General features: G+C 39.7%; 1 protein-coding gene across 13 annotated transcripts in view; it reads right to left on the bottom strand.

Annotated features, from left to right (window-relative positions):
* TUT4 (terminal uridylyl transferase 4) overlaps nt 1-21,272 on the bottom strand; it is a 136,956-nt gene extending 115,684 nt beyond the window's left edge. For 6 of the 13 annotated variants that reach the window (XM_058717373.1, XM_058717372.1, XM_058717376.1 and 3 more), the window contains exon 1: nt 21,090-21,270. The gene's annotated coding sequence lies outside the window, so the exon portion shown is untranslated. Of the gene's footprint in view, nt 1-1,832; nt 1,852-21,089 lie in introns of those variants that run through there. The other 7 variants (XM_058717379.1, XM_058717381.1, XM_058717387.1 and 4 more) reach the window with 5 other exon arrangements.
* Nucleotides 21,273-25,885: the final 4,613 nt, after the last annotated feature.

Here is a 25,885-nt window from a genome sequence, read left to right as displayed (position 1 = left end):
AGGAGATCATAACCTGAGCTGAAATCAGGAGTTGGGAACTCAAACCGACTGAGCTACCCAGGCACCCCTATCCTTAACAGTATTGTTAAGATGCCAACACTACCCAAAGCAATCTAAAAACTAAATGCACTATCAAAATCCCAATGGTATTTTTTGCAGAAATAGAAAACCTCATCCTAAAATTCATATGGAATTTCAAAAAACTCTGACTAGCCAAATCAACCTAGAAAAAGAAGAAAAAAGAATTGGAAGACTCACACTTCCTGATTTCAAAACTTAATACAAGCTACAGTAATCAAACAGCATGATACTGGCATAAAAAAAAACAACAAAAAAAACACAGATCAATAGAATAAAACAGAGAGCCCCAGAATAAACCCTCACATATGTGGTCAACTGATTTGACACTGATGCTAATAGTATTCAGTGGGGAAAGGACAGTTTTTTCAAGAAATGGTGCTGCAAAAACCAGATATGTACATTCAAAGGAATGAATTTGGACCCTGACCTTATACCGGTTACAAGAATTTACTCAAAATAGATCAACTTAGGCACTAATTATAAAGCAAAAGACTTGAACAAAATTCAAATGGCCGATAATGCTAAATTGGTAAGGAAAACTATCACAAAATCATAAAATATATTACCATAGCAGCCATTAAACAGAGTAAGTTTCTACTCTGCTATGGAGCGATAGTGAAGACATACTGTTAAACAAAGAAAGTAATAACATAGGAGTATGCACTACAGTAAATCTATGCAAGAAAGAAGACAGTGGGGCACCTGGATGGCTCAGTCAGCAGAGCGTGTGACTCTTAATCTCAGGGTTGTAGGTTCGAGCCCCACGTTGGGTGTAGAGATTACTTAAAAATAAAAACTTGAAAGAAAGAAAGAAAGAAAGAAAGAAAGAAAGAAAGAAAGAAAGAAAGAAAGAGAAAGAAAGAAAGAAAGAAAGAAAGAAAGAAAGAAAGAAAGAAAGAAAGAAAGAAAGAAAAGAAAAAAGAATATATATACTTAAAATTTCACATACTATATAAAAATTGTAAGTCTTCAGGACTGGGTCTGGCAACAGCTTCTTAAGTATGACATTAGAAGCAGACAAGGGCACCTGTCTGGCTCAGTAGGTGGCATATGTGACTCTTTATCTCAGGGGTCATGAGTTCAAGCCCCGACAAAAATAAATAAATATATAAACTTTAAATATAAATAAATAAACTTAAAAAAAACATACAACAAAGAAATAAATACTGGATCATCAAAATTTAAATTTTTTCTTTGACATCTGTCTTGGCAATGATTTTTCGGATTTGACACCAATACCAAAGACAACTGGGGGCACCTGGGTAGCGGTCAGTTGGGTGTCTGGCTTTGGCTCAGGTTACAATCTCACAGTTCGTGGGTTCCAGCCTGGAGCCTGCTTCGGATTCTGTGTCTCCCTCTCTCTCTCTGCCCCTCCCCTGCTCACACTCTGTGTCTCTCTCAAAAATAAACATTAAAATATATTTTTTTCAAAACCAAAGAAACCAAAGCAAAAATAAACAAGGAAGACTATCAAATTAAAAAGCTTCTACAGAGCAAAGGAAACCATCAGCAAAATAAAAGGGCAACCTGCCCTGCAAGAGACACTAAGGTCATGGTCTCACGGTTTATCAGTTCGAGCCCCACATCAGACTCTGTGCTGACAGCTCAGAGCCTGGAGCCTGCTTCAGTTTCTGTCTCCTTCTCTCTCTCTGTCCCTCCCCCACTTGCACGCGCACACATGCATGGGCTCTCTCTCTCTCAAAAATAAATAAAGTTAAAAAAAAATTTTTTTTAATTAAAAAGAGAAATACCATATGATCCAGCAATTCCACTTCTGGGCATTTACTAAAAGGAAACAAAAACACTAACTCAAAAAGATATCTGCACCCCCATATTCTTTGCGGTGTTTATCTACAATAGACAAGACATGGAAGCAACCTGTGTCTACTCACAGATGAACTGATAAAGAAAATGTGGTATACAATGCAATATTATTCAGCCCTGAAAAAGTAGACAACCTTGCTATTTATAACAACTTGGATAGACCCTGAAGGCATTATGCTAAGCGAAGTAAGTCAGACAAATACTGTTATGATCTCACTTACATGTAAAATCTAAAACAAACAAAAATGAACTCACAGCTATAGAGAACAGCTTGATAGATGCCATAGGCTGGGGCTGGGGCAAGGGAAGGAGATGGGCAAAATAGGTCAAAGCGGTGGGGTGCCTGGGTGGCTCAGTCAGTTAAGCGACTGACTCCATTTCAGCTCAGGTCATGATCTATCTCATGGTTCATGAGTTCGAGCCCCATATCAGACTCCACAATGTCACAGTGTGAGTCTGCTTTGGTTTTTCTCTCTCCGCCCTTCATGTGCACTCTCTCTCTCAAAATAAATAAACTTAAAAAATGTTTTTTAAAATAGGTCAAAGTAGTCAAAACATGAACTTACATTTATTAAAGAAAATAAATTCTGGGGATGTAACATATAGCATGCTAACTATAGTTAATAATACTGTCTTGTATATTTGAAAGTTGCTAATAGAGGGGCGCCTGGGTGGCTCAGTCGGTTAAGCGTCCGACTTCAGCTCAGGTCACGATCTCGCGGTCCGTGAGTTCAAGCCCCGCGTCAGGCTCTGGGCTGACGGCTCAGAGCCTGGAGCCTGTTTCCGATTCTGTGTCTACCTCTCTCTCTGACCCTCCCCCGTTCATGCTCTGTCTCTCTCTGTCTCAAAAATAAACATTAAAAAAATTTTTTAAAAAAGTTGCTAATAGAGTAAATCTTAAAGGTACTCATCACAAAAAAAAAATAATTTATTAACTATGTGATGATGGATGTTAATAACTAGACTTACTGTGGAGATCATTTCACAATATATACAAATATCAGAGCATTATGTTGTACACCTGAAACTAATATAATGTTGTATATATGTATATATATACATACATATACACATATGTAATGTGTATGTTAATTATACCTCAACCAAAAAAATTAAAACATCTGTTCAGCAAGGACACTACCAAAAAAGTGAAAAAATTACCAACAGAATGGGAGGAAATATATGCAAATCACATATTTAAACAAGGGTCTAGTATCCAGAATATATAAAAAACTCCTTACAACTTACCAACAAAAAAGACAACCCACTTAACAAATCAGCAAAAGACTTGAATAGACATTGCTCCAAAGATAAATGGTCAATAAGTGCATGAAAAAATGCTGAACATCATTAGTCATTAGGGAAATGTAAATCAAAACTATAATAAAACACCACTTCATTCTTACTAGGATTATCAAAAAAGCAGAAAATAACAAATGTTGGTGAGGATATGGAAAGATTGGAATCCTCACGCAACTGCTGGTGAGAATAAAATGATGCAGCCAATGCAGAAAACAGTTTGGCAGTTCTTTAAAAAAAATATAGAGAATTACCATATGATCCAGCAATTCTACTCATAGGCATATATTCCAAAGAGCTGAAACCCGGGACTCGAACAGTTATTTGTATGCCCATGTTCACTACAACATCATTCACAATAGCCAAAATGTAGAAGCAACCCAAGTGACTAACAGATGAATGGATAAGCAAATTGTGGTATATACAAAACAATGGAATTTTAGTCAGCCATTGAAAGAAATTCTGACACACGCTACAACATGGCTGAACCTTGACAACACTGTACTAAATGAAATGTCAGTCACAAAAGGACAAATTTGGGAGCACCTGGGTGGTTCAGTTAAGCATCCGACTCAGGTCATGAACAGGTCATGATCTCAGTTCATAGGAATCAGAGACCTGTGTTGGGCTCTGCGATGACAGCAAACAGCCTACTTGGGATTCTCTCCCTCTCCTTCTGCACCCCCACCCCCGCCCTCTGTCTTTCTCTGTCAAAATAAATAAATAAACTTTAAAAAATAAAAGGACAGGGGTGCCTGGGTGATTCAGTTGGTTGGGCATTATGATCTCGCAGTCCGTGAGTTCAAGTCCCAAGTCAGGCTCTGTGCTAACAGCTCAGAGCCTGGAGCCTGCTTCAGATTCTGTGTCTCCCTCTCTCTGCCCCACCCCACTCATACTCTGTCTCCTTCCCTCTCTCTCTCAAAAATAAATACACATAAAAAAAGGACAAATATTGTATAACTCCAATTATAAGATATTTAAAATAAGTATATTCATAAAGACAGAAAATAGAACAGAAGTTATCAGGGAATGGGGGAAGAGGGGAATGAGAAGTAACTACTTAATGGGTTTCTGTTTGGGATGATTAAAAAAAGTTCTGGAAATAGTCGTGATGATGATATAACATTACGAATGTATTGATGCTACTAAGTTGTACATTTAACTGGTAAGTTCTATGTTATTTATATTTTTCAATAAAAAACTTAAAACTCAAGGGGCACCTGGGTGGCTCAGTCAGTTACACGTCCAACTTCGGCTCAGGCCATGATCTCACAGTTTGTGGGTTTGAGCCCCGTTTCGGGCTCTGTGCTGACAGCTCAGAGCCTGGAACCTGCTTTGGATTTTGTGTCTCCCTCTCTCTCTGCTCCTCCCCCACTCATGCTGTCTCTCTCTGTCACTCAAAGATAAAAAAAATAAAACATTTAAAAAAAATTTTAACTTAAAACTCAAAAAATTATAATCAAAATAATGTGCATGCACTGACCTTATGTAAGATATCATAGACCTCAAATCTTAATCACTCTCAAATAGCTAAAGGTTTTTTAAAAAATACTTTTTATATGGGTAAAATCAACTGACAGAATTTTTATCATCAAAGGCAAGTGCAACTGTGCCCCCTTCTCTCAAAGCCAGTTTTGTGAATAAACAGGATTTCCAAACTAAATTACCTATATACTCACCCAAAGTCCAATTACATAAAGCTTTCTGGATTGATTAGTCAATCTTTTTTCCTTCTTTGTTCATCTGGTAAGTCTTTTTGGACATTTTATTATATACTAGAATCTTTACCAGCGATAGACAAAATAAATTTAAGTTATGCTTCTTTTCACAAGCAATTTGTTGGCCTCACATTGCCAACTGTTTTAGGGGTTTTTTCCTAATGAGATATGGAGATTATGTGGATCCCCAAATTACCCAAGACACAATTTCCTTTTCTTCCTTATAAATAATCAAGAATTAGCACTACAGATGAAAAGTTCTGTGCAAGATTTGCCAGAGAGCTCTTGATTCTTCTATTATCAAGCAGCTCCTGAGTATTTATAATGATATACCTAACACCTTTTGAGTGGGTTTACTTGTTTACTGGGGATACCTATTATATCCCGTAGATCCAAATATCATGATGTGTTAGCTGTGCTGGTCCTACAAAGCTTTTGAAATTTGACAAACTATAATTCAAAATAAGCCAGGTTACACTGCAGTAACAACCTCTTTAACTCAGTGCAGATCACAACATAAATCTATTTATTAACTCATGTAAAATCCTCTGTAAGTTCAGGTGCTCTCCAAGGCAGCTGTCCTTCATGCATCAGCTCAACATTCCAAGCTGCTTAATCTTATGCTACCTCTCACTTTTAGTAAAACAGGGAGAGAAAGACTAGCACTGGTTACTTTTGCTCACATTTAATTTACCTTAACAGGTCACTGGGCTCCACGTAACTTCAAGGCACACAGCCCTCAGAATGCCTCAAAATAAAAAGTAGTAACAATTCTTATCACATTGGTACAAGGTGAAATATGGCAACCTCTTTGTCTCAATGCATGTTACTGTTTCCCTCCAATCCTTTTATTCAGGACTAATTTCATAAACATGTGATGTGTACCATCACATAGGGCTCCCATCTCAGAAAAGAAAGACTCTGTGCTTGTTTTAAAACTGCTTTCACTTCGGGGCCTGGGTGGCTCAGTCAGTTAAGCATCAGACTACTGCTAAGGTCATGATCTCATGGTTCGTGAGTTCAAGCCCTGCATCAGGCTCTCTGCTGTCAGCACAGAGTCCACTTTGGATCCTCTGTCTCTGTCTCTCTCAAACATAATTAAAAAAAAAAAAAAAAAAAAAAAAAAAAAGCTTCTGTCACCATCTTGAAATTCTTAATAATTTTATCTTTGAATTTGTGTTTTGTAGTCTAATGGGACAATGGAACATGCATAGGAGCAGTGGAGATACATGCAAAATGCATGTCTGACATTCCTTTCTACTTCACTCTCATACAGCTTTGGTGATACACCATGAGCACAGAATTTCAGTGGATCCACAATATATGTGGGAGTTCAGCAAGACTTAAAGTGAGTGAGTATAAGGTAAGCATGTTGTCTACAACTAAGTAAGCAGTGGTACTAACAGCCGAAGAACCTTCATTTTCTATTTGAACCATAATTTGCTTCAAACACAGAACAAAGACAATGGTATTCTAAGAAACACGAATGACAAAAATGAAAAATAAAAACCTTTTATATCTTTTCTTACTCATGTTACTTCCCTGCATTAACCAACTAATTATGCTAAAAGTGATGACACAGAAAGAAAGGGAAAGATAGAACAAGTCACAGTTTCTTCTTGTTTCAGTCCTGCCATGGTCAAAGGTAGAGCATATTGGGCCACCTGGCTGGCTCAGATGGAAGAGCATGGGACTCTTCATCTCAGGATTGTGAGTTCAAGCCCCACCACACTGACTGTAGAAATTATATATATTATATAATTATAACATATATATTATATGTTATATTATATATAATATATATATATTTTAAGTACAGAGTGTTGATGGAATGTGCAAGTATAATAAGTAAAATAAAAATAGTTGAGGGGTAGGGGTGCTGGGTGGCTCAGTTGGTTAAGTGTCTGACTTCAGCTCACATTGCAATCTCATGGTTCATGGGCTTGAGCCCCATGTGGGCTCTACACTGACAGAGCAGAGCCTGCTTGGGATTCTCATTCTCATTCTCTCTCTCTCTCTCTCTCTCTCTCTCTCTCTCTCTGCCCTTCCCCTGCTTGCTCTAAGTAAGTAAATAAATAACTTTATATTTTAAAAAATTAATTGAGGGGCACCTGGGTGGCTCAGTCCGTTAAGTGTCCAATTCTTGATTTCAGCTCAGGTCATGATCTCATGATTCATCCCACTTTGGGATCCATGCTGACAGCGTGGAGCCTGCTTGCGATTATCTGTCTCCCCTTCTCTCTGCCCCTTCCCCATGCTCCCTCTCTCAAAAATAAATAAACATTAAAAAAAAATAGCTGAGTTAAGTTTTGTGCAGTGTTTTCCCTGTTCTGGTAAAAATGAAATATGAATTCACAAACTATGAAATACCAGCAATTCCACATAAGAGTTAAATAGCCTTATATTTGCACTTAGAGATGATGCTACACAAAATAAAGATGAATAGTAAAACTTATGCTTAATAACTTAAATTTTTAAATTGTTCTATATTTAGAATAACATTTACAAGTAAATCAAAAATAAATAAGTAAATGGGACTCCTGGATGGCTCAGTTGGTTAGACGTTCAACTTTGGCTCTGATCTCGGGATTCTTAAGTTCAAGCCCGGCAGGGCTCTATGCTGACAGCTCAGAGCCTGGAACCTGCTTCTGATTCTGTGTCTCCCTCTTTCTATGCCTCTCTCCCACTCTCTCTCTCTCTTAAAAATAAACATTAGGGGCGCCTGGGTGGCGCAGTCGGTTAAGCGTCCGACTTCAGCCAGGTCACGATCTTGCGGTCTGTGAGTTCGAGCCCCGCGTCGGGCTCTGGGCTGATGGCTCGGAGCCTGGAGCCTGTTTCCGATTCTGTGTCTCCCTCTTTCTCTGCCCCTCCCCCGTTCATGCTCTGTCTCTCTCTGTCCCAAAAATAAATAAAAAAACGTTGAAAAAAAAAATTCTTTTTAAATAAATAAATAAACATTAAAACTTTTTTTAAATAAATTAAATACCTAAAAATTAAAGTACATTAAAATCACCATAACAAATTGAGAAAAAGATCGCAGAGGAAAAGAAAAGGCTTTATATTTTAGTAACTTGTTTAAGATTTTATTTTTAAGTAACCTCTACACCCAACATGCGGCTCAAACTTACAACCCTGAGATCAAGAGTGGCATGCTAAATCAGCTGAGCTAGTAGCCAGGAGCCCCTATATTTTAGTAACTTTATTAGCAACTTTTTTCCTACTTTTTCAGCAAGGGCTTTGCATTTTAATTTTGCATTTCACCCTGCAAATTACGTAGCTGGGCCTGCATTTGTTCAGGTAAATAAATATAAATCTAGAATTCGTTTTAACAAAGATCATTTGTCAACATTCACATATAAGGTGCTGGGTTAAAAGCTGAAGATACAATGATAAATAATGGCCTCATGCCTGAAAGGGGAGACAGTCATATAAACAAGTAATGACAATATATTATGTGACAATGTTATGGAAAGCCTGTGGAAAGAGCCTTAGAAAAGCGTTCATCATGGAGATAACAGTTGGGCTGAGAAAGAACTTCCCACTTAGGAGAGAAAGTGAGAAGGGATAGTCCTAATAATAAGACCTGTATATACTAAACAAAATGTATTTATAAAATTTTGGCAAGTTTTTTGGGACCATAAAATAGCATGCATAATGATGAATACAGGAGACGAACTGAGAATGTAAATTGGTGCACACATTTGCATACCAAGTCAGGTTTACACTTTAAGCAAAAAGAAGGCATAGATTTATAAGCAGAAGAGTGGCACAACTTCTGTTTTAGACTAACTTCAGAATAGGAAGACAGAGTGGAGAGAAAAATGAGATAAATCAGTAAAGTAAGTAATAGTAATTATCAGTAATAGTAAAAAGCATTCGCTTATTTAGGGCCTTATCATAAGCAATTTTAGTGGGGTTAGGAAAGGGAAAAGGCTGTGTTAAAGGAGTTTCTTTCTAGAAGAACCTTTCACACTCTTTAATATGCTAATAAGCACTGTAAATCTCTAACAGAGAGATAATTTGCAACATTTCCCAGATTTATTGGACTAAAGAAACCTCTTTTGCCAGGACCACCACTGAAGAACTGTGAGGGACACAATTTTAACATTTTTCTATTAAAGAGAAGACAGGGGGCGCCTGGGTGGCGCAGTCGGTTAAGCGTCCGACTTCAGCCAGGTCACGATCTCACGGTCCGTGAGTTCGAGCCCCGCGTCAGGCTCTGGGCTGATGGCTCAGAGCCTGGAGCCTGTTTCCGATTCTGTGTCTCCCTCTCTCTCTGTCCCTCCCCCGTTCATGCTCTGTCTCTCTCTGTCCCAAAAAATAAAATAAACGTTGAAAAAAAAAAAAAAAAGTAGACAGTCCTACATATTAAAAAAAAAAAAAAAAAAATTTAAAGAGAAGACAGCACTTAGTGAGGAAAGCAGAGGGCAGTAGAGGGCTTAAGATGGGGTAAAACAATGGGAAATGTGAGAAACAGAAAGAAATCTAACTAAAGTCCTGTCAAGCTGTATTAAGGGCCTAACTAAATATATAAAATACCAGTCTATTAATTTATACAATTAGAAAATATTTTAATTCACACTGGGTAGGGGGCTGACAGAATGAATATCTCAACAGAAATACGGGGAAAAAAATAGTAATGATATGAGTGGGGGAAGGAATAAAGCCAAAAAGATCCTGAGATTTAGGATAGTTCAGAAAACTAAAGAAATGAAAAGCATGCACATATCGGTATTTAGGAGAGTCTGATCAGAAATAGAACCATTTTTGAACCACATTAATAGATGTGCCAAGGAACACAGAATTGAGTATCACTGGAATATAGAAATTAAGAAAAAATAAACTTAAGGTGTTAGATGACCTTCAATGTTCAACTGCCAATATGATGTCAAGAATTAATCCAGTATCAGGGCACCTGAGTGGCTCAGTCAGTTAAGCATCTGACTCTTGATTTCGGCTGAGGTCATGATCTCTGTGCTGACAGTACGGGAGTCTACTTGAGATTCTCTTCCCTTTCTCTGCCTCTACCTACCCTCTCTCTCAAAATAAACATTTTCAAAAAATATTTTTCAAAGAAAATTACATCCACTAACAGTGAATATAAGGGAATGACCTAGAGGTTCCTAGACTGAAATGACAAAATCAGATAAGAAATAATAGGCACGGGGTGCCCGGGTGGCTCAGTCGGTTGGGCGTCTGACTTCGGCTCAGGTCATGATCTTGCAGTCCGTGAGTTCAAGCCCCATGTTGGGCTCTGCGCTGACATCTCAGAGCCTGGAGCCTGCTTCAGATTCTGTCTCTATCTATCTCTACCCCTCCCCTGCTCTCACTGTCTCTGTCTCTCTCTGTCTCTCTGTCTCTCTGTCTCTCTGTCTCTCTCTCTCTCTCTCTCTCAAAAATAAAATAAAAACATAAAAGTTTTTTTTAAAGAAATAATAGGCAGCAGGTCACCCGTCTTAAAAGAAGAGGAACTACAGAGAAACAGAAAAGAATAAATAGATGGGGCGCCTGGATGTCCCAGTCGGTGAAGCGTCTGACTCTTGACTCAGGCTCAGGTCATGATCTCACAGTTCATGGGTTCAAGCCCCACATCAAGTTCCGTGCTAACTGTTGGAGCCTGCTTGGAATATTCTCTCTCTCCCTCTCTCTCTCTCCCTCTCTCTCTCTCTCTCTCTCTCAAAATAAGTAAACTTAAAAAAAAAAAAAGAATAAATACATAATATGTATAAAAATATGGATCTGGTTTCCTGGCTGTGAGGAAAATAAGCACATTCTTACAGGATTAGAACAAAGTAATGGTTCTCAATCTTTTTTCTGTTCCAACACATCTGAGAAATAGAGAATATACATTCCCAACAGAAATAAAGAGGAACAAAAGAATGAGGAAGAAGGAGGATAACTGTGAGTGGTTCCTAAGGCCTTCCAAAATAATTATAAAAAGACTTCCTAAGGAAGTGTAACTCTCATATATTGAAAATCACTAGTTTAAAACTGCTGCTACCACAGAAAACTTAAATAAAGTTCCAAAGGCAAACAATTTTTTATCTGTGTGACAATTCAAGACACTATCACATAAGACAAGTTCCTGCAAAAAGTCCCAGAGCTCTTTCAGTTAACAAAAAAAAAAAAAAAAAATTTGTTTTACACATTTGTGAAATTAATACAGTCTTTTAGTATTTCCATTTTATACACTAATGAGGCACCCTAAGTTTGTGACTTGCCTAAAGTGACACAAACCAGACTGGTTTATAACTATAAGAAACACGAGTCCCAATTTTTGTTTCAATGCTTAAGCACTAGGGTAGGTCTATTCACCTACACCAGAAGCAGTTCTCAAATTTTTTTTATCTCAGGATGTGTTTATATTCTTAAAAATTACTGAAGATCCAAAGAACTTCTTTGTGTATGGGTTATAACTACTGATACTCATGTCATTAGATATTAAAACAAATTTTTCACATACAAAAATACACTATTAACTCATTCTGTAAGGCCAGTATAACCCTAATACCAAAACCAGACAAAGACATCATAAGAAAATTATGGTCCGGGGCACCTGGGTAGCTCAGTCGGTTAAGTGTCTGACTTCGGCTCAGGTCATGATCTCACAGTTCATGAGTTCAAGCCCCACATCAAGCTCTGCACCAACAGTGCAGAACCTGCCTGAGATTCTCTCTCTACCACTCTTTCTCTGCCCCTCCCCAATTCATGTATGCATGTGCTCACTCTCTCTCTCTCTCTCAAAAATAAATAAACTTAAAAACAAAATGTGGACCAATGTTTCTTATAAACATAGATGCAAAATTTTTCAACAAAATACTAGCAAACCAAAGACAGCAACAAAGGATTGTACCCCAGGATACCAATTAGTCTGTGTCCCAGGAATGCAAGGTTGGTTCAACATATGAAAATCACTCAACATAATACACCATATTAATTGAATAAAGGACAAAAACCACAGTCATCTCAATAAATGCAAAATGCATTTGATAGGGGCATCTGGGTGGCTCAGTTGGTTAAGTTTCTGACTCTTGATTTCGGCTCAGGTCATGATCCCAGAGTGGTGGCATAGAGCCCACATCAGTCTCCAGGCTGAGCATGGAGCATGCTTAAGATTTTCTCTCTCCCTTCCTCTGCCCCTCTCACCTGCTCACACACTTTCTACAATAAAATTCTTAAAAATGCATTTGATAAAACCTAACACCCTTTTATGATTAAATAAAAAAATTAAAAAAAACACTCAATCAACTAAGAATAGAAAGGAACTGTCTCAACCTGACAAAGCCCATCTAAGAAAAACCCACAGGTGACATCATACTTTATGGTGAAAGACTAGGTGTTCTCTCCTCTAAGAGAACACAGGATGAGGATGTCTGCTGTCTCCAATTCTATTCATCATTGTACTACCCAGAGCAATTAGACAAGAAAAAGAAATTAAAAGTATCCAGATCAGGAAGGAAGAAATAAAACTATATCTAATTTGCAGATGACATGATCTTACATACAGAAAATCAGAAGAAATCCACTAAAAAATTTAGAGCTAATAAATGAGTCCAGCCAGGTTGCTATCCAAAATCAATATACAAAAATTAGTTATATTTCTACACACTAGCAATGAACAATCCAAAAATGAAATTAAAAAAAAAAAAAAACAATTTCATTTACAATAGCATCAAAAAGAATAAAATACTTAGGAATAAATGTAATAAAAGAAGAACAAAATTTGTACACTAAAAACCACAAAATGCTGTTGAAATAAATAGGTAAAGGCCTATTTAATGGAAATGAACAGTAAGTACACAAACATCTCATATTCACAGATTGGAAGACTTAATATTAAGATGACAATACCAGGGCACCTGGGTGGCTCATTCAGTTAAGCATCCCAACTCTTGGTTCCAGCTCAGGTCATGACTTCACAGTCTGTAAGTTAGAGCCCCACATCAGGCTCTGAACTGACAGTGTAGAGCCTGCTTGGGATTCTCTCTCTCTCCCTCTCTCTCTCTGCCCTCCCCCACTCACTCCCACACTCTCTCTCAAAATAAATAAACTTAAAAAAAAAAAAAAAAAAGATGACAATACTCCCCAGGTTAATCACCAGATTCAACACAATTCTTTTCAAAACTCTAGATGCTCTTTTTTTTTTTTTTTGGGGGGGGGCAGAAATTGATATACTGATCCTAAAATTCATATCAAATTGCAAGGGACTCTACAAAACAATCTTGAAAAAGAACAAAGTTGGAAGACTCACACTTTCAGATTTCAAAACTCTGTACAAAGCTACAGTAGTCAATACTGGGTGGTACTGGCATAAGAACAAATATATATAGAGATCAATGGAGAATCCAGAAACAATTGAGAATCCACATATAAACACAGACATTTATGATCAATTGATTTTCAACAAGGATGCCAAGACCATTCAATAAGGGAAAGAACAGTCTTGTCAATTAATGGTGGGACAACTGGATAGCCACATGGAAAAGAATAAAGTTGAACATCTACCTCACACCACATACAAAAATTAACTCAAAATGGATCAAAGACCTAAATAGAAAAGCTAAAACTATAAAACTGTTCAATGAAAACAGAGGTATAAACTCTTATAATCCTGGATTAGGTGATTATTTCTAAGGTATGACCCCCAAAGCACAAATACCCAAAGAAAAAATAAATCAAACTTTATTAAAACTGAAAACTTATGTTCTTCAAAAACATATTTTATTCAAAAAAAATGAAAAAACCAACATGGCAAATCCTCAAAAAGCTAAATATAAATTTACTGTATGATCAGCAATTCCAATTCTGGGTATATGCCCAAAGAGCTGAAAGCAGGGGCTCAAACAGATATTTGTATGCCCATATGCAAAGCAGTATTACTCACAATAGCCAAAAGGTGGAAGGAACCCAAATGTTGATCAACAGATGAATAAACAAAATGTGGTATATAATACAACAGAATATTATTCAGCCTTAAAAAGAAATAAAATTTTGACACATGTGACAATATGGAAGAACTTTGAAGACACTGTGCTAAATGAAGTATCAGTCACAAAGGGACAAATATTGAGGGGCAGTCAGCTGGCTCAGTCATCAGAGCACATAACTCTCAATCTCAAGGTCATGAGTTCAAGCCCCACATTGGGTGTGGAGTGTACTTAAAAAAAAAAAAAAAAAGGACAAAAATTGTATGACTCTAATTACATATAGTAGTCAAATTCATTGTGACAGAAAGTAGAATGGTAGTTTCTAAGGGGTGGGAGGAGGGAATGGGAAGTCATCGCTTAAAAGGTACAGAGTTTTAGTCTGCAAAAAATGAAAAAGTTGTGGGGATGGATAGTGGTGACGGTTTGCACAACAATGTGAATGTACCTAATGTCACTGAATGTACTCATAAAAATCATTAAAATGGTTTAAAATGGTAAATTTGGTGTTAGGAATATTTTACCACAATTTTTTTAAGTTTATTTATTTACTTTGAGAGAGAGAGAGAAAGAGAGAGAGAAAGAACACAGAGGAGACAGGGGGAGAGAGAGAATCCCAAGCAGGCTCCACACCATCAGCACAGACTCTGAAAAAGGGCTTAAACTCAAAAACCTCGAGATCATGACCTGAGCTGAAATTAAGAGTCAGACACTTATCCAGCTAAGCTACCCAGGCACCCCTATTTTACAACTATTAAAATTTAAAAGAAGAAATTGAAAAGACAACCCACAAAAATGGAAGAACATCTTTACAAATTACATATCTGATAAAAAGTCCAGTATCCAGAATATATAAAGAATTCTTACAACTCAACAATAAAAAGACAAATAACCCCGGCACTTGGGTGGCTCAGTCAGTCAAGCATCCAGCTCTTGAATTGGGCTCAGGTCATGATCTCACAGTTAGTGGGATTGAGTCCCGAGTCTGCCTCTGCACTGACAACTCAGAGCTGCTTGAGATTCTCTCTCCCTCTCTCCCTTCCCTACATTCGAGTGCACACTCTCTCTGCCTCTTCTTCAGAATAAATAAACTTAAAAAAAAAAAAAAAAAAAAAAAAAAAGGACAGTCTAGTTGTTTTAAATAGCCAAAGGATGTGAGTAGACCTTTCTCCAGATAAGATATACAAATGGCCAAAAGGCATATAAAGAGATTGTCAACATCATCATCATCAGTTACCAGGGAAATGCAAATCAAAACCACAATGAGATACCACTTCACCTACTAGGATGGCTATAATTAAAAGATAGGGGGGGGTGGGGCACTTGGTTGGCTCAGTAAGTTGAGCATCTGACTTTTGACTTCAGCTCAGGTCATCATTTCATGGTTCGTCAGTTCAAGCCCCGCATGGGGGCTCTGTGCTGAGCATGGAACCTACTTAAGATTCTCTCCCTCTCTCACTGTCCCTCTTCCCCACCTGCTCTCTTCTCTCAAAAAAGAAAAAAGAAAAAAGATGAACAATAACAAGTATTGGTGAGGATGTGGAGAAATTAGAACTCTCATACATTGTTAGTGGGAATATAAAATGGTGCAGTCTCTTAGGAAAATAGTTTGGTAGGTCCTTATAAAGTTAAACTTAAATGTAACAAAACACTCAGCAATTCCACTCCTGGGTGTATACCCAAGAGAAATGAAAACATACATCCACAAAAACTTTCACATGAATTTTCATAGGAATATTATTCATAATAGCCAAAAAAGTGGAAATAAGCCAAATGACTATCAAATGATGAATGGATAAACAAAACATGGTATCTCCACAGAACACATTCCATAAAATGAAGTATTGTAAAAAGGAATGAAGTACTAATACTTGACATAACATGGACAAACCTTGAAAACATTCTGCTTAGTGAAAGAAGTCAGGCACAAAAAGCCACACACGTATGATTCCATTTACATGACATGTCCAGAACCAGCAAATCCACAGACAGAAAATAGCTTAGTGGTTGCCAAAGGCTTGGAGCAGAGGCGAATAAGGAGTGACTGCTAATGGACACAGGATTTCTATTCTTTTTTTAATGTTTATTTTTGAGAGAGAGACAAAGTACAAGCAAGCGGTGGGGGGAGAAAGAGGTAGACACAGAATCTAAAGCAGGCTCCAGGCTCTCAGCTGTCAGCAGAACCCAACGCAGGGGCTCAAACTCAGGAATGGCAAGATCATGACCTGAGCCCAAGTCAGACGCTTAACCGGCTGAGCCACCCAGGCACCCCCAGGATTTCTTTTTGGAAAGATGAAAATGTTCTGGAATTAGATAGTGATGGTTACAGAACCTTACAAATATATACTTAACACTATACTTTAAAAGGGTGAGTTTTATTTGGTTTTGTTTTTTGAGAGAGAGAGAAAGCATGCGGGGAGGGGGGGCAGGCAAGGGGGGGAGGAAGAGGGAAGAGGAGGAGAGGGAGAGAAGGGGGAGGGGGGAGAGGGGGACAGAGGGGGGGAGGGGGGGGAGGGAGAGGGAGGGGGGGAGGGAGAGGGAGGGAGGGGGAGGGAGAGGGAGGGAGAGAGACATGGAGAATCTCAAGCAGGCTCTATGCTCAGCGCTTTCTGACTGGGAGTTTGATCCCACAATCCTGGGATTATGTTATGACCTGGGCCAAAATCAAGAGCTAGATGTTCAATCAGCTGAGCCAGCCAGGTACCCCTGACTGATCAATTTTAATGATAATTATTTAAACAACAATGTACAAGACAGACAAAATGCAAGCAGATTTCACTATTATGTATAATTCATACTTTATGTTCTTACAACATACAGTAATACCTTGGATTGCGAACAACTTGTTCTGCAAGTGTTCTGCAAGATGAGCAAACATTTCCAATAAATTTTAATGTCATAAACAAGCAACGTCTTGCAATACCAGTAGTACATGACACCCAATGTCACATGATCACAACTGAGCCAATGGTGCTTGAAATTCACTTTGATATACAAGTGCTTTGGATTATAAGCATGTTGCCAGAAGAATTATGCTCACAAACCAAGGTTTTTTTCTCACAACATATTTTTGACAACCTATGTAACTATACTGAACACCCCCTGCATATTAAATTTAAAAAAAATTTTTTTAACCTTTATTTTTTAGAGAGAGTGTGCATGCACATGGGAGAGGGGCAGAGAAAGGGAGAGAGAGAATCCCAAGTAGGCTCTGTGTTCTCAGCACAGAGCACGATGTGGGGCTTGAACTCACAATGACATCATGACCTGAGCAGAAATCAAGAGTCAGCCGCTTAACCAACTGAGGCACCCAGGCACCCCTGCATACTAAATTCTGACAACCCAAGCTTGAGGTGCAACACAGTATAGTGGTTGAGAGCTCTGACTCCAGACTCAGATACCCTGAATATGAATGCTAACTCTGAGGCAAAGTAGCTGTGAAATCTTGTCCAAGATACTTAACCCTTCTGCACCTCTTTTCCTCACCCATAAATGAGGATAATACCAAAAGGTTGTTGTGAAAACTGAATTAATACTTAAGCTCTTTAGAAAGAGGGGCACCTGGCTGGCTCAGTTGGAAAAGCATATACAACTCTTGATCTCAGGGTCATGAGTTCAAGCCACACATTGGGTGTGGAAATTACTAAAAACAAGCAAGTAAATTAAAAAATTTGTAAAAAGATCTTTAGAAAGAAATTACACATCGCAAATATGCAGTAAGTTATCTATTACCATTGTAAATCAAATACCCACTTAAAACTACCACACTATTTGGGCACCTGGCTGGCTCAGTGGATGGAGCATGTGACTCTATCTCAGGGTTGTGAATTTGAGTCCTTCACTGAGTGTAAAGATTACCTAAAAATAAAATCTTTAGGGCACCTGGGTGGCTCAGTTGGTTAAGTGGCCAACTCTTGATTTCAGCTTAGGTCATGATCTCACTGTTCATGAGTTTGAGCCCCGCATCAGGCTCTATGCTATCAGCTGGGAGCCTGCCTGGGATTCTCTCTCTGCCTCTCCCCTGCTTGTGTGCTGTCTCTCTCTCTCTCTCAAAATAAGTAAACACTAAAAAAAAAAAAATAACAAAATCTTTGAAAATTAATAAATAAAACTACCAGACGACTAACTTACAAACATACTGATTTCGTCTTGAAAGTACAGGCTACTTTGTGCAAAGATTAAGACTTTGCACATCTTTACTGATGAACACAGAGCTTGCAAGAAGCCCACACTCCCCAATTCCCCCATGCTATTGCTTTCCAGTACTAAACTAGAAAGTAGTCAACTAACCCTTAGGAGTGAAAAAACTTCCTAAGAAACTATAACAAGGTTATTTCCCCCAGAGGTATTTTTACGGCAAAAGAACCTTCTAAGAAATTTAACATTCAGGATCCTCAAAAAAACAATGTGAATTATAGCAACTACTAAGAGGAGAAAAGAGTGGCATGGAAAAGGTGGCTTGACTATCCACTGAAAACAGGGCTAAACTCTGTTGGTATAAGGAAGCTGAAGAGAAAGAAATATTAAAGTTGGAGTCAGAAAACACACTTCTAATCACAACTCAACCACTAGCTCACTTGGTGATCTCATTTGGTAAAATTGAAAGGCCTTAAGTCAAAATACACAATAACTTTCACAATCTGACTACTGTTTCCAAACATTTCTCTCACCACTCTACCCATAAATCCTCAATTCCCGCCACACTGAATTTCTCACTTTTCTACTCTGAGCCCCATAACAACTTATCTTTGCATATGTTATTCACTAACTGTGAGACCATGACCTGAGCTGAAATCAAAAGTCCACTTAACCAAATGAGCCACCCAGGCACCCCTCACATATCCTGCTTTAAACTAGCATTTTTTCCTTGTTTTAGGTATTTCTGGAACTGTTCTTTTTTAGAACATATTTCTGTCTGCAGTAATGACTTTCAATGAATTTTGTAAAATTATTTTACCAATTCTAGCATTTGTAGTTTACATTAGAAAGTAACACCTCTCACTGAATTGTTATATCAAAATGGTCTGATTTTTTTTTTTAAGGATAAACAAAATGTACCAGTATCAGCATTTCCGGGTAAGGCTTACTGATGGTCTGGAAACAAACTTTCTGTAGGAAATAAAGTCAAACACCATTCTCTACCCACAGATCCTGATTTGACATTCTATAAATAACACATTAAAAAAAACACACACACAAACACAGCATAATTAATGATGCTTATTATGTATGTCAAGGTTAACTCTGAGGTCAAAAAAAGTTCTCTACTTACTAAACTGAATCTGCTCTGAGAACTAATAAAAATTCTCTTTAAACAGTTTTTATTAATCAGAAATATTAATAATTGCCATTGTAACTTGATTTTAAGTTTTAAAATTATAACAGACACTGTACTGTTCTAGTTTAATGAAATAAAATTAAATGTAATTCACGGTGTGATTTAGGAATTACAAAATTGAATTAAACTTTTAAGTGCATGATAACATCTTATAAATTTATCTGCTAACAACCTGACCTAGGACAATGAAAAGACCTTAGTTTCCCCTTTGTATTTAGACATTTGCTACACTTAAAACATTAAATGTCAATAACTTTCACTTCCGCTTCTGTATTATTTCAAGGAAGCTTTACTTTTTCATTTTCCACACTAGTCAAATGAAAAATTGAAAACAGGAAAATTTACCTAAAAGAGCTCTTTTTCAAACCAACTTTCTTTTGTTTATATGAAACGTCACATTTTTAAAGCCTAAAATGGCTTAAAATTCTTATCTTCCCAAAAGTATGATTTTTAAGAAGCACCCTTTAAAATGTGTTTATAAAAGCATCATAGCACACTAGACAGTAGTGAATTCGTTAATACAGCATTCTAAATGAAGTAATATTTCATAATTTTACAAGTTGTGACTAATAAGTACTAGGATGCAATGCTGTGCAGCTATTTTCAAGGAGACATTACAGGGTGCTGAGCCTAAAGAAAATTTCAGCGTACAATCTACTCATATACAGAACATGTTGACTGACACAACAAAAAAAGTCAACTTTTTTTAACCATCCACAATTCACCGCCTTATTATGGCACTCTCTCTAAATGGTCGTATCCAGTTGGGATTCTCCAATTTTATTAGCTAATAGTTCTCATTACTTTAAAAACAGAAACAGGATACGTTCTGTTTCACCAAGTATTACACGTTTCGCTACTACAAGACTTGGCAGGGGGAGGGGGACATTTAGGAAACAAAAGGTAATCTGATCCACTCCAGCTAATTACTAAATGCACGCCAACAATACACAATTTGAATTGCGTTTCTAGTCACTAAGAAGATCACAAAAGGAAGCTTAATGTCCAATGTGTAAGGAACTAGTTTTGTATCAAAAACATATCAAAATGAAGAAACAGGGTATACCGAAACAAGATCTCGCACAAGGTTCAAAATTCATCTGATTAAAGATCTGATAAACTTATAATAAAATGTTCAATTAGCGTCGTTAAAATAACAGTAATTCATCCCATTCAGGTATGACTAAAAATCCCGATGATGTGCTTCTTTCGGGTCTAAATATCTCATTCTTTTACAATCCGGATACCAAACGGACCCGAAACCTCTCGCGGAGGCGTGCAACACACACGGCTGGTGCTGTCTGTTTACAAATACGAATCTCACAGTTTCCCACGTCAAAAGCGTTCATTACCACCATTCGACTGGGGGGCGGGGGAGAGAGAAGGCGGGCAAGCAAGAAACGAAATCTATACAGGCACCTCTGCCTTCCCTCTTCCCGAAAAGGGTGAGCTTGTGCATTACAGGAGTGTGTATATTTACATGTTATATATGTACGTCCGTGTCTAAGCGGGGATGAAAGAAAAGACATACATGACAAGGAATCGTAACTGGACCCAAAAGAATGCTCACGCCAATCCCGTTAACTCAAAATCCACCTCCCGAGGTCTACAGGTTTCGGCCCCGGGCCGAGAACCTCAGCCTCTCTGTGAAGTTCGGCCCCCAAAGCGCCCCAATGCCCTCCTCAGGCCGCCAGGCCGCCGCCCCTACCTCCCTTATCTCTGCCTTTCCTTGGGACACCCGAAGCCCATTCCCGCAAAGAAAGAAGTGTCAGGCCCCAAGGGGGCGACTGGGCCCCCGACACCTGCGAGGCGCGGCACCTGAGGAGGCGGACAGGGGGCCGCCTGGCCTTCCCCGAGCACACCCCCTCGGCGCGGAGCGCTGAGTCGCGGCCGGAACCTCCGTACCTGAGAGGCCCGCGAGCTACAGGCGCGCGCGGCGCCTCCTCATCTCAGTGGCTCCCGCTCCCCCCGCCGCCTCCCGCTGCCGCCGCCGCCGTCACTGCCGCCGCCGCTGGAGGCCGGGACACGACGAGCTCAGGACTCCACCGCCATGTCCGCCGCGCCGCGAACTGCATTGTGGGGGGGAAGGGATGGGGTGGGGGAGGAGGAGGGAGAGGGAGAGAAAAAGGAGGACCCGCTGAGGGGAGGGGGCCGAGGGGGAGCCAGGGAAGGGGGGAGGGGAGAGAGGGACGGAATCTTGACGAGTCCTGACCCCGAGGGTTGGGCAGGGGAGAGTCGCGGAGGAGACCCTGAAGAGGAGACGCAGAGGGTTGAGTTCAGGGGTACCCCCCCCTTAGTTCTGGGGGCCCGTAGGCGCCGCTTAAACCGGGGAGAGTGGGGGTGGTAAACACCAATGGGGGGAGGGGTTGCGTTTGGAGGCTTGTGGTGGCGTCGTGAAACAATAGGGAGGGGCCGAGGTGGGAGGGCAGCACACTCACACTCAAAGCCGAGGAAAAGGGCGCGCGCGCGCGCGCGCGCGAGGACACTCGTTAGCCCGCGAGGAGGGGGCGGGGCCCTCCAGCGTTGGGGGAGGGTCGAAGTCACTACGGGCTCGCGGGGAGGGGCGGGGCCACCGAGCCGGGGTCGCTAGGTCCGGGTACCCGCCTACCCGCCGGGGCCCCACTGGGGAGACGGAGGACGGCGGCATGCCTGCGGAGGCCCGGGCTTGCGGGCACGGCCGCGCCACTCAGCTCTAGCTCCTGGGCTGCGGGCCGCCCTACCAAGGCCCCCAAGCGAGAAGGACCAGAAAGCCGCCTCCACGCCTTCCTCCAAAAGCTGTCCCCTCACCTCACAAGGAGGCCAGGCGCTGGACGTGCACCTTGTGGCCTGGCACACGGACCCGGCCTGACCTGTGCCTCCGTGGACCCTCGGCGCCTAGCGCGGGCTTCTGAGCATCAAGGGGGAGCTAGACGAAGGAAGCCGGGGTCGACACCCGCGTATTCACCTTTGCCACCAGTCCACCAGAGCTGGAATTCTTTTCTTCTTTAAAATGTAGCCAACCTAGGAGTTAAGGAATTCAGCAGAAAAATCTCAAGAGCATCCCCCCACCCCGGGAAAGATTTCAGAATCATTTCTTTAGTTTCACTTGGGTTTGCAATCAACCCACGGGCCCCTCCTTCCTTTGCTTTTAATGTGTTAGGTTGGTCTGCATAGTTATTTAAAGTCACGATCCGAGAGAACCTATGACTTAATTAGTTTTTTTTTTAAGACCCCGCCATGGACATTATTTAACCAACCTCTGACCTCAAAGCTGGACAAATCACACAACTACAATCCTTGCCTTTGACACACACACTAGGCAGGAAAAGAATGTAACGGGTGGACAAGGGTGGACATGGTGAAAGAGGATGCTAAATCTTACGTGTTTACAAAATATTGCCTTATGAAATTTCTTATGTCTCAGAGGATAGAACCTATGTGTAGTCCACCTACTTCTCACTACACCTCAGAACTGGATACTTATTTATCTGTTCATGTACATAAGAATTTGAAGCTTGTGAGAAGGGACCAAGCATTGCCCAGTAAGTGCTAAGCCTTGAGCTAGGGACTTCACATATTTCACCCCGTTTAACCCTCCTAACAATCCCATGTGGTCAGTACTATTGCTCTCATTTACAAAGGAAAAACCAGAGCTTTGAGAATAAGTGCATTTACCCCTACTTGTCTGATGCCACATGGCCCCAATACAGTGCAGAGAGTAGTGGATTTCAAGTCAAAAGAGCCCTGCTTGGCTTCAGAACCTAGCTGGATCACTGGACAAATGGCACCCTCTGAGTTTCCTCATCTCTAAGTTTTTAAAGGCAAAAAAGACTCTACTTCACAGGGATGATGTAAGAAAAACAGCAGGACACAAAAGTTGAAGCCTATAGAGACATTAAGATGATACCAACATGTCCTTCACTTTAGTGAGTGATACAATGTCCTTGGAACAAGTTCAGTTGAATAAAATTTCTTGATTACTTAATAAGAGCAAAGCATTGAGTTCAGTACCAGATTCTCATCTCCAAAAAGTTCACCATTAAGCAAGGAAGGTGGTTCTATTAAGCTATAATAAAAGCAAGGGGTCATATGAACAAAGGCCTGGGCTAATATAGAGGAAAGCACTGTAAATTTCATCTGGGTGAGGCTGGAAGGGAAGAGGTAGAAGCTGGGCCTTGGAGGCTTGCCTGCTATGTGCCAGACACATGCTTGATTCAGAGAACATCATTTAGTCTGAAGTGTGCAGAAGACAATGAGTATGAAAATAAAAGCTGGGGGCAGATTGAGAATCCTAGTACCTCTCTGTTCTTATCCCTTCCAGATGACTCTTTCTATCACCTTTCCTATTCCTCCAGACCCAGCTCAACTCCAATCTCCTTTATTAAATATACCTGATCACATCCCCCGCCTCCACTAAATGTAATCCATCCTTTCTCTAGATCCTTACATGTTACTTTTATAAGTCTGACCCCAATAGAATATAAACTTGAATACAAATACTTATATTTGCATTCCTTATAATACATACTTGCTGAGTTAAAATTTTGGGCAACTATTATATATAGTCAGAAAGTATATGTAGAACAAATATTATTTCTACCTGAATAATCAGAAAACTTAGTACATAAGAGGTTTAATTAGAAACCAGGATCATACAGTAAGTCACAGGCAGGAGTAGACCAGTCCTGTGTTCTTTCCATTGAATCACAGCTTATTGAGAAATAAGATGGTAAATGACTGCTCTACAAAAATAGGAGTCACTGAGGAGGGCACCTGGGTGGCCCAGTCAGTTAAGCATCTGGCTTCAGCTCAGGTCATGATATCACAGTTCATGAGTTGGAGCCCCACACTGGGCTCTCTGCTGTCAACACAGAGCCCACTTCAGATCTTCTATCCCCTGTCTCTCTCTGCCCCTTCCCCACTCATGCGCTTTCTCTCTCTCTCTCAAAAATAATAAATAAAAAAAATTTTTTAAATACACTGAGGACTTACATCTGGTACTTGCAAGGAAGACATTCATAATTGTGGTTAAGTCTCTAAATTTAGCCTTCCAGTCCAGAAGTTCTGGGAACAATTTCATCTAAACTCAGGTGAAAATTACTGATAGCAAAAGTCTTATTTCATCATATATAATGAGAAATATAAATGCCCAATGGATCAATATTCATATTCTATTCTCTCTCCTAGGTGATAGAAAAGCCTATAAAGCAAAAGATATGTTCAAAGTTTAAAACTTTTGTAATGCTTACAAATACACAATACCAAAGATCCTACAGTATGTTTCCACCTGAAAGACAGTGTAAAGGATCTATTCCTTTGTCTTTTTGCATTCTTAAAATTAAATAATCTAAAATATGTTTAAATGTCTATTATATGGGTGCCTGGCTGGCTTAGTTGGTAGAGCATGCGACTCTTGATTTCAGGGTCATGAGTTCAACCCCTACATTGGGCACAGAGCTTACTTAAAAAAAAATAATAAATGTCTATTATATAGTAAACATTCACCAAATGTTAATTCCCTTTCTTATTAAAATCGAGTGATAGGATCAAGACTTAAATGACTTATCAAATGTGTTGTGCATGTTAGAGATGAAGCCTTTCATGTGAACAAGGCCATTCTTGTCCAGGGAAGTTTCTCCAGTGCCAACTCTCAACAATGAGTAGCGGCTGCTGGTGCACAGTTTAGGAAAAGAACCTAAAACTCAACTGAAGCATAATAAGAAAGAAAGATGAATTAGTAATATCTGCCATGATGCAGAATGGGAGAGTCCAGCACATGACAGATATTTAGCATTCCTATTGTCAGGCAAAGGAAACATAAAAATGTACTATGTGGTTTGTTTTTTTTTTTTTAAGTTTATTTACTTATTTGAAAGAGAGAGAGCAGGGGAAGGGCAGAGAGAGAGGGAAAGAATCCCAAGCAGGCTTCCCACTGCCAGCACAGAGCCTGATGTAGGACTCGAACTCACGAACCATGAGATCATGGGTTTGAAATCAATCATGGAGCTGAAATCAAGAGTTGGTGCTTAACCAAGGGAGCAACCCAAGCGCCTCTGGACTACATGTTTTAAAGAATACTTATGGTGGGCACCTGGGTGGCTCCCTCAGTTAAGCATCCGACTGTGGCTCAGGTCATGATCTCACAGTTCGTGAGTTTGAGCCCCTAGTGGGGCTCTGTGCTGGCAGCTGGGACCCTGGAGCCTGCTTTGGATTCTGTGTCTCCCTCTCTCTCTACCCCTCCCCTGCTCGTGCTCTCTCTCTCTCTCTCTCTCTCAAAAATTAATAAACATTAAAAAGAAATTAAAAAAAAAAAAAAAGAATACTATGGCATGGGGGCCTGGCTGGCTCAGTTAGAAGAGCATGCAACTCTTGATCTCGGGGTCGTGAGTTTAAGCCCCATGTTGGGCATAGAGCAGACTTAAAAAAAAAAAAAAATCATAGGGGTACCTGGGTGGCTCAGTTAGTTAAGCATCCAACTCTTGATTTCGGCTCAGGTCATAATCTCACAGTTCACGGGATCAAGCCCTGTGTCAGGCCCTGAGCTGAACCTGCTTGGGATTCTCTCTCTCTCTCTCTCTCTCTCTCTCTCTCTCTCTCTCTCTCTGTCCCTCTCTTCTCTGTATGCACACTCCTTAAATAAATAGACATTTATAAATAAATACATAAATACATAAATAAATAAACAAGCATACATGTCTATTATATAGTAAACATTCACCAAA

The sequence above is a fragment of the Neofelis nebulosa genome, chromosome 2 (genome assembly GCF_028018385.1).
Source record: "Neofelis nebulosa isolate mNeoNeb1 chromosome 2, mNeoNeb1.pri, whole genome shotgun sequence".
NCBI lineage: Eukaryota > Metazoa > Chordata > Mammalia > Carnivora > Felidae > Neofelis > Neofelis nebulosa.
This window is presented reverse-complemented; position numbering and strand designations above follow the sequence as displayed.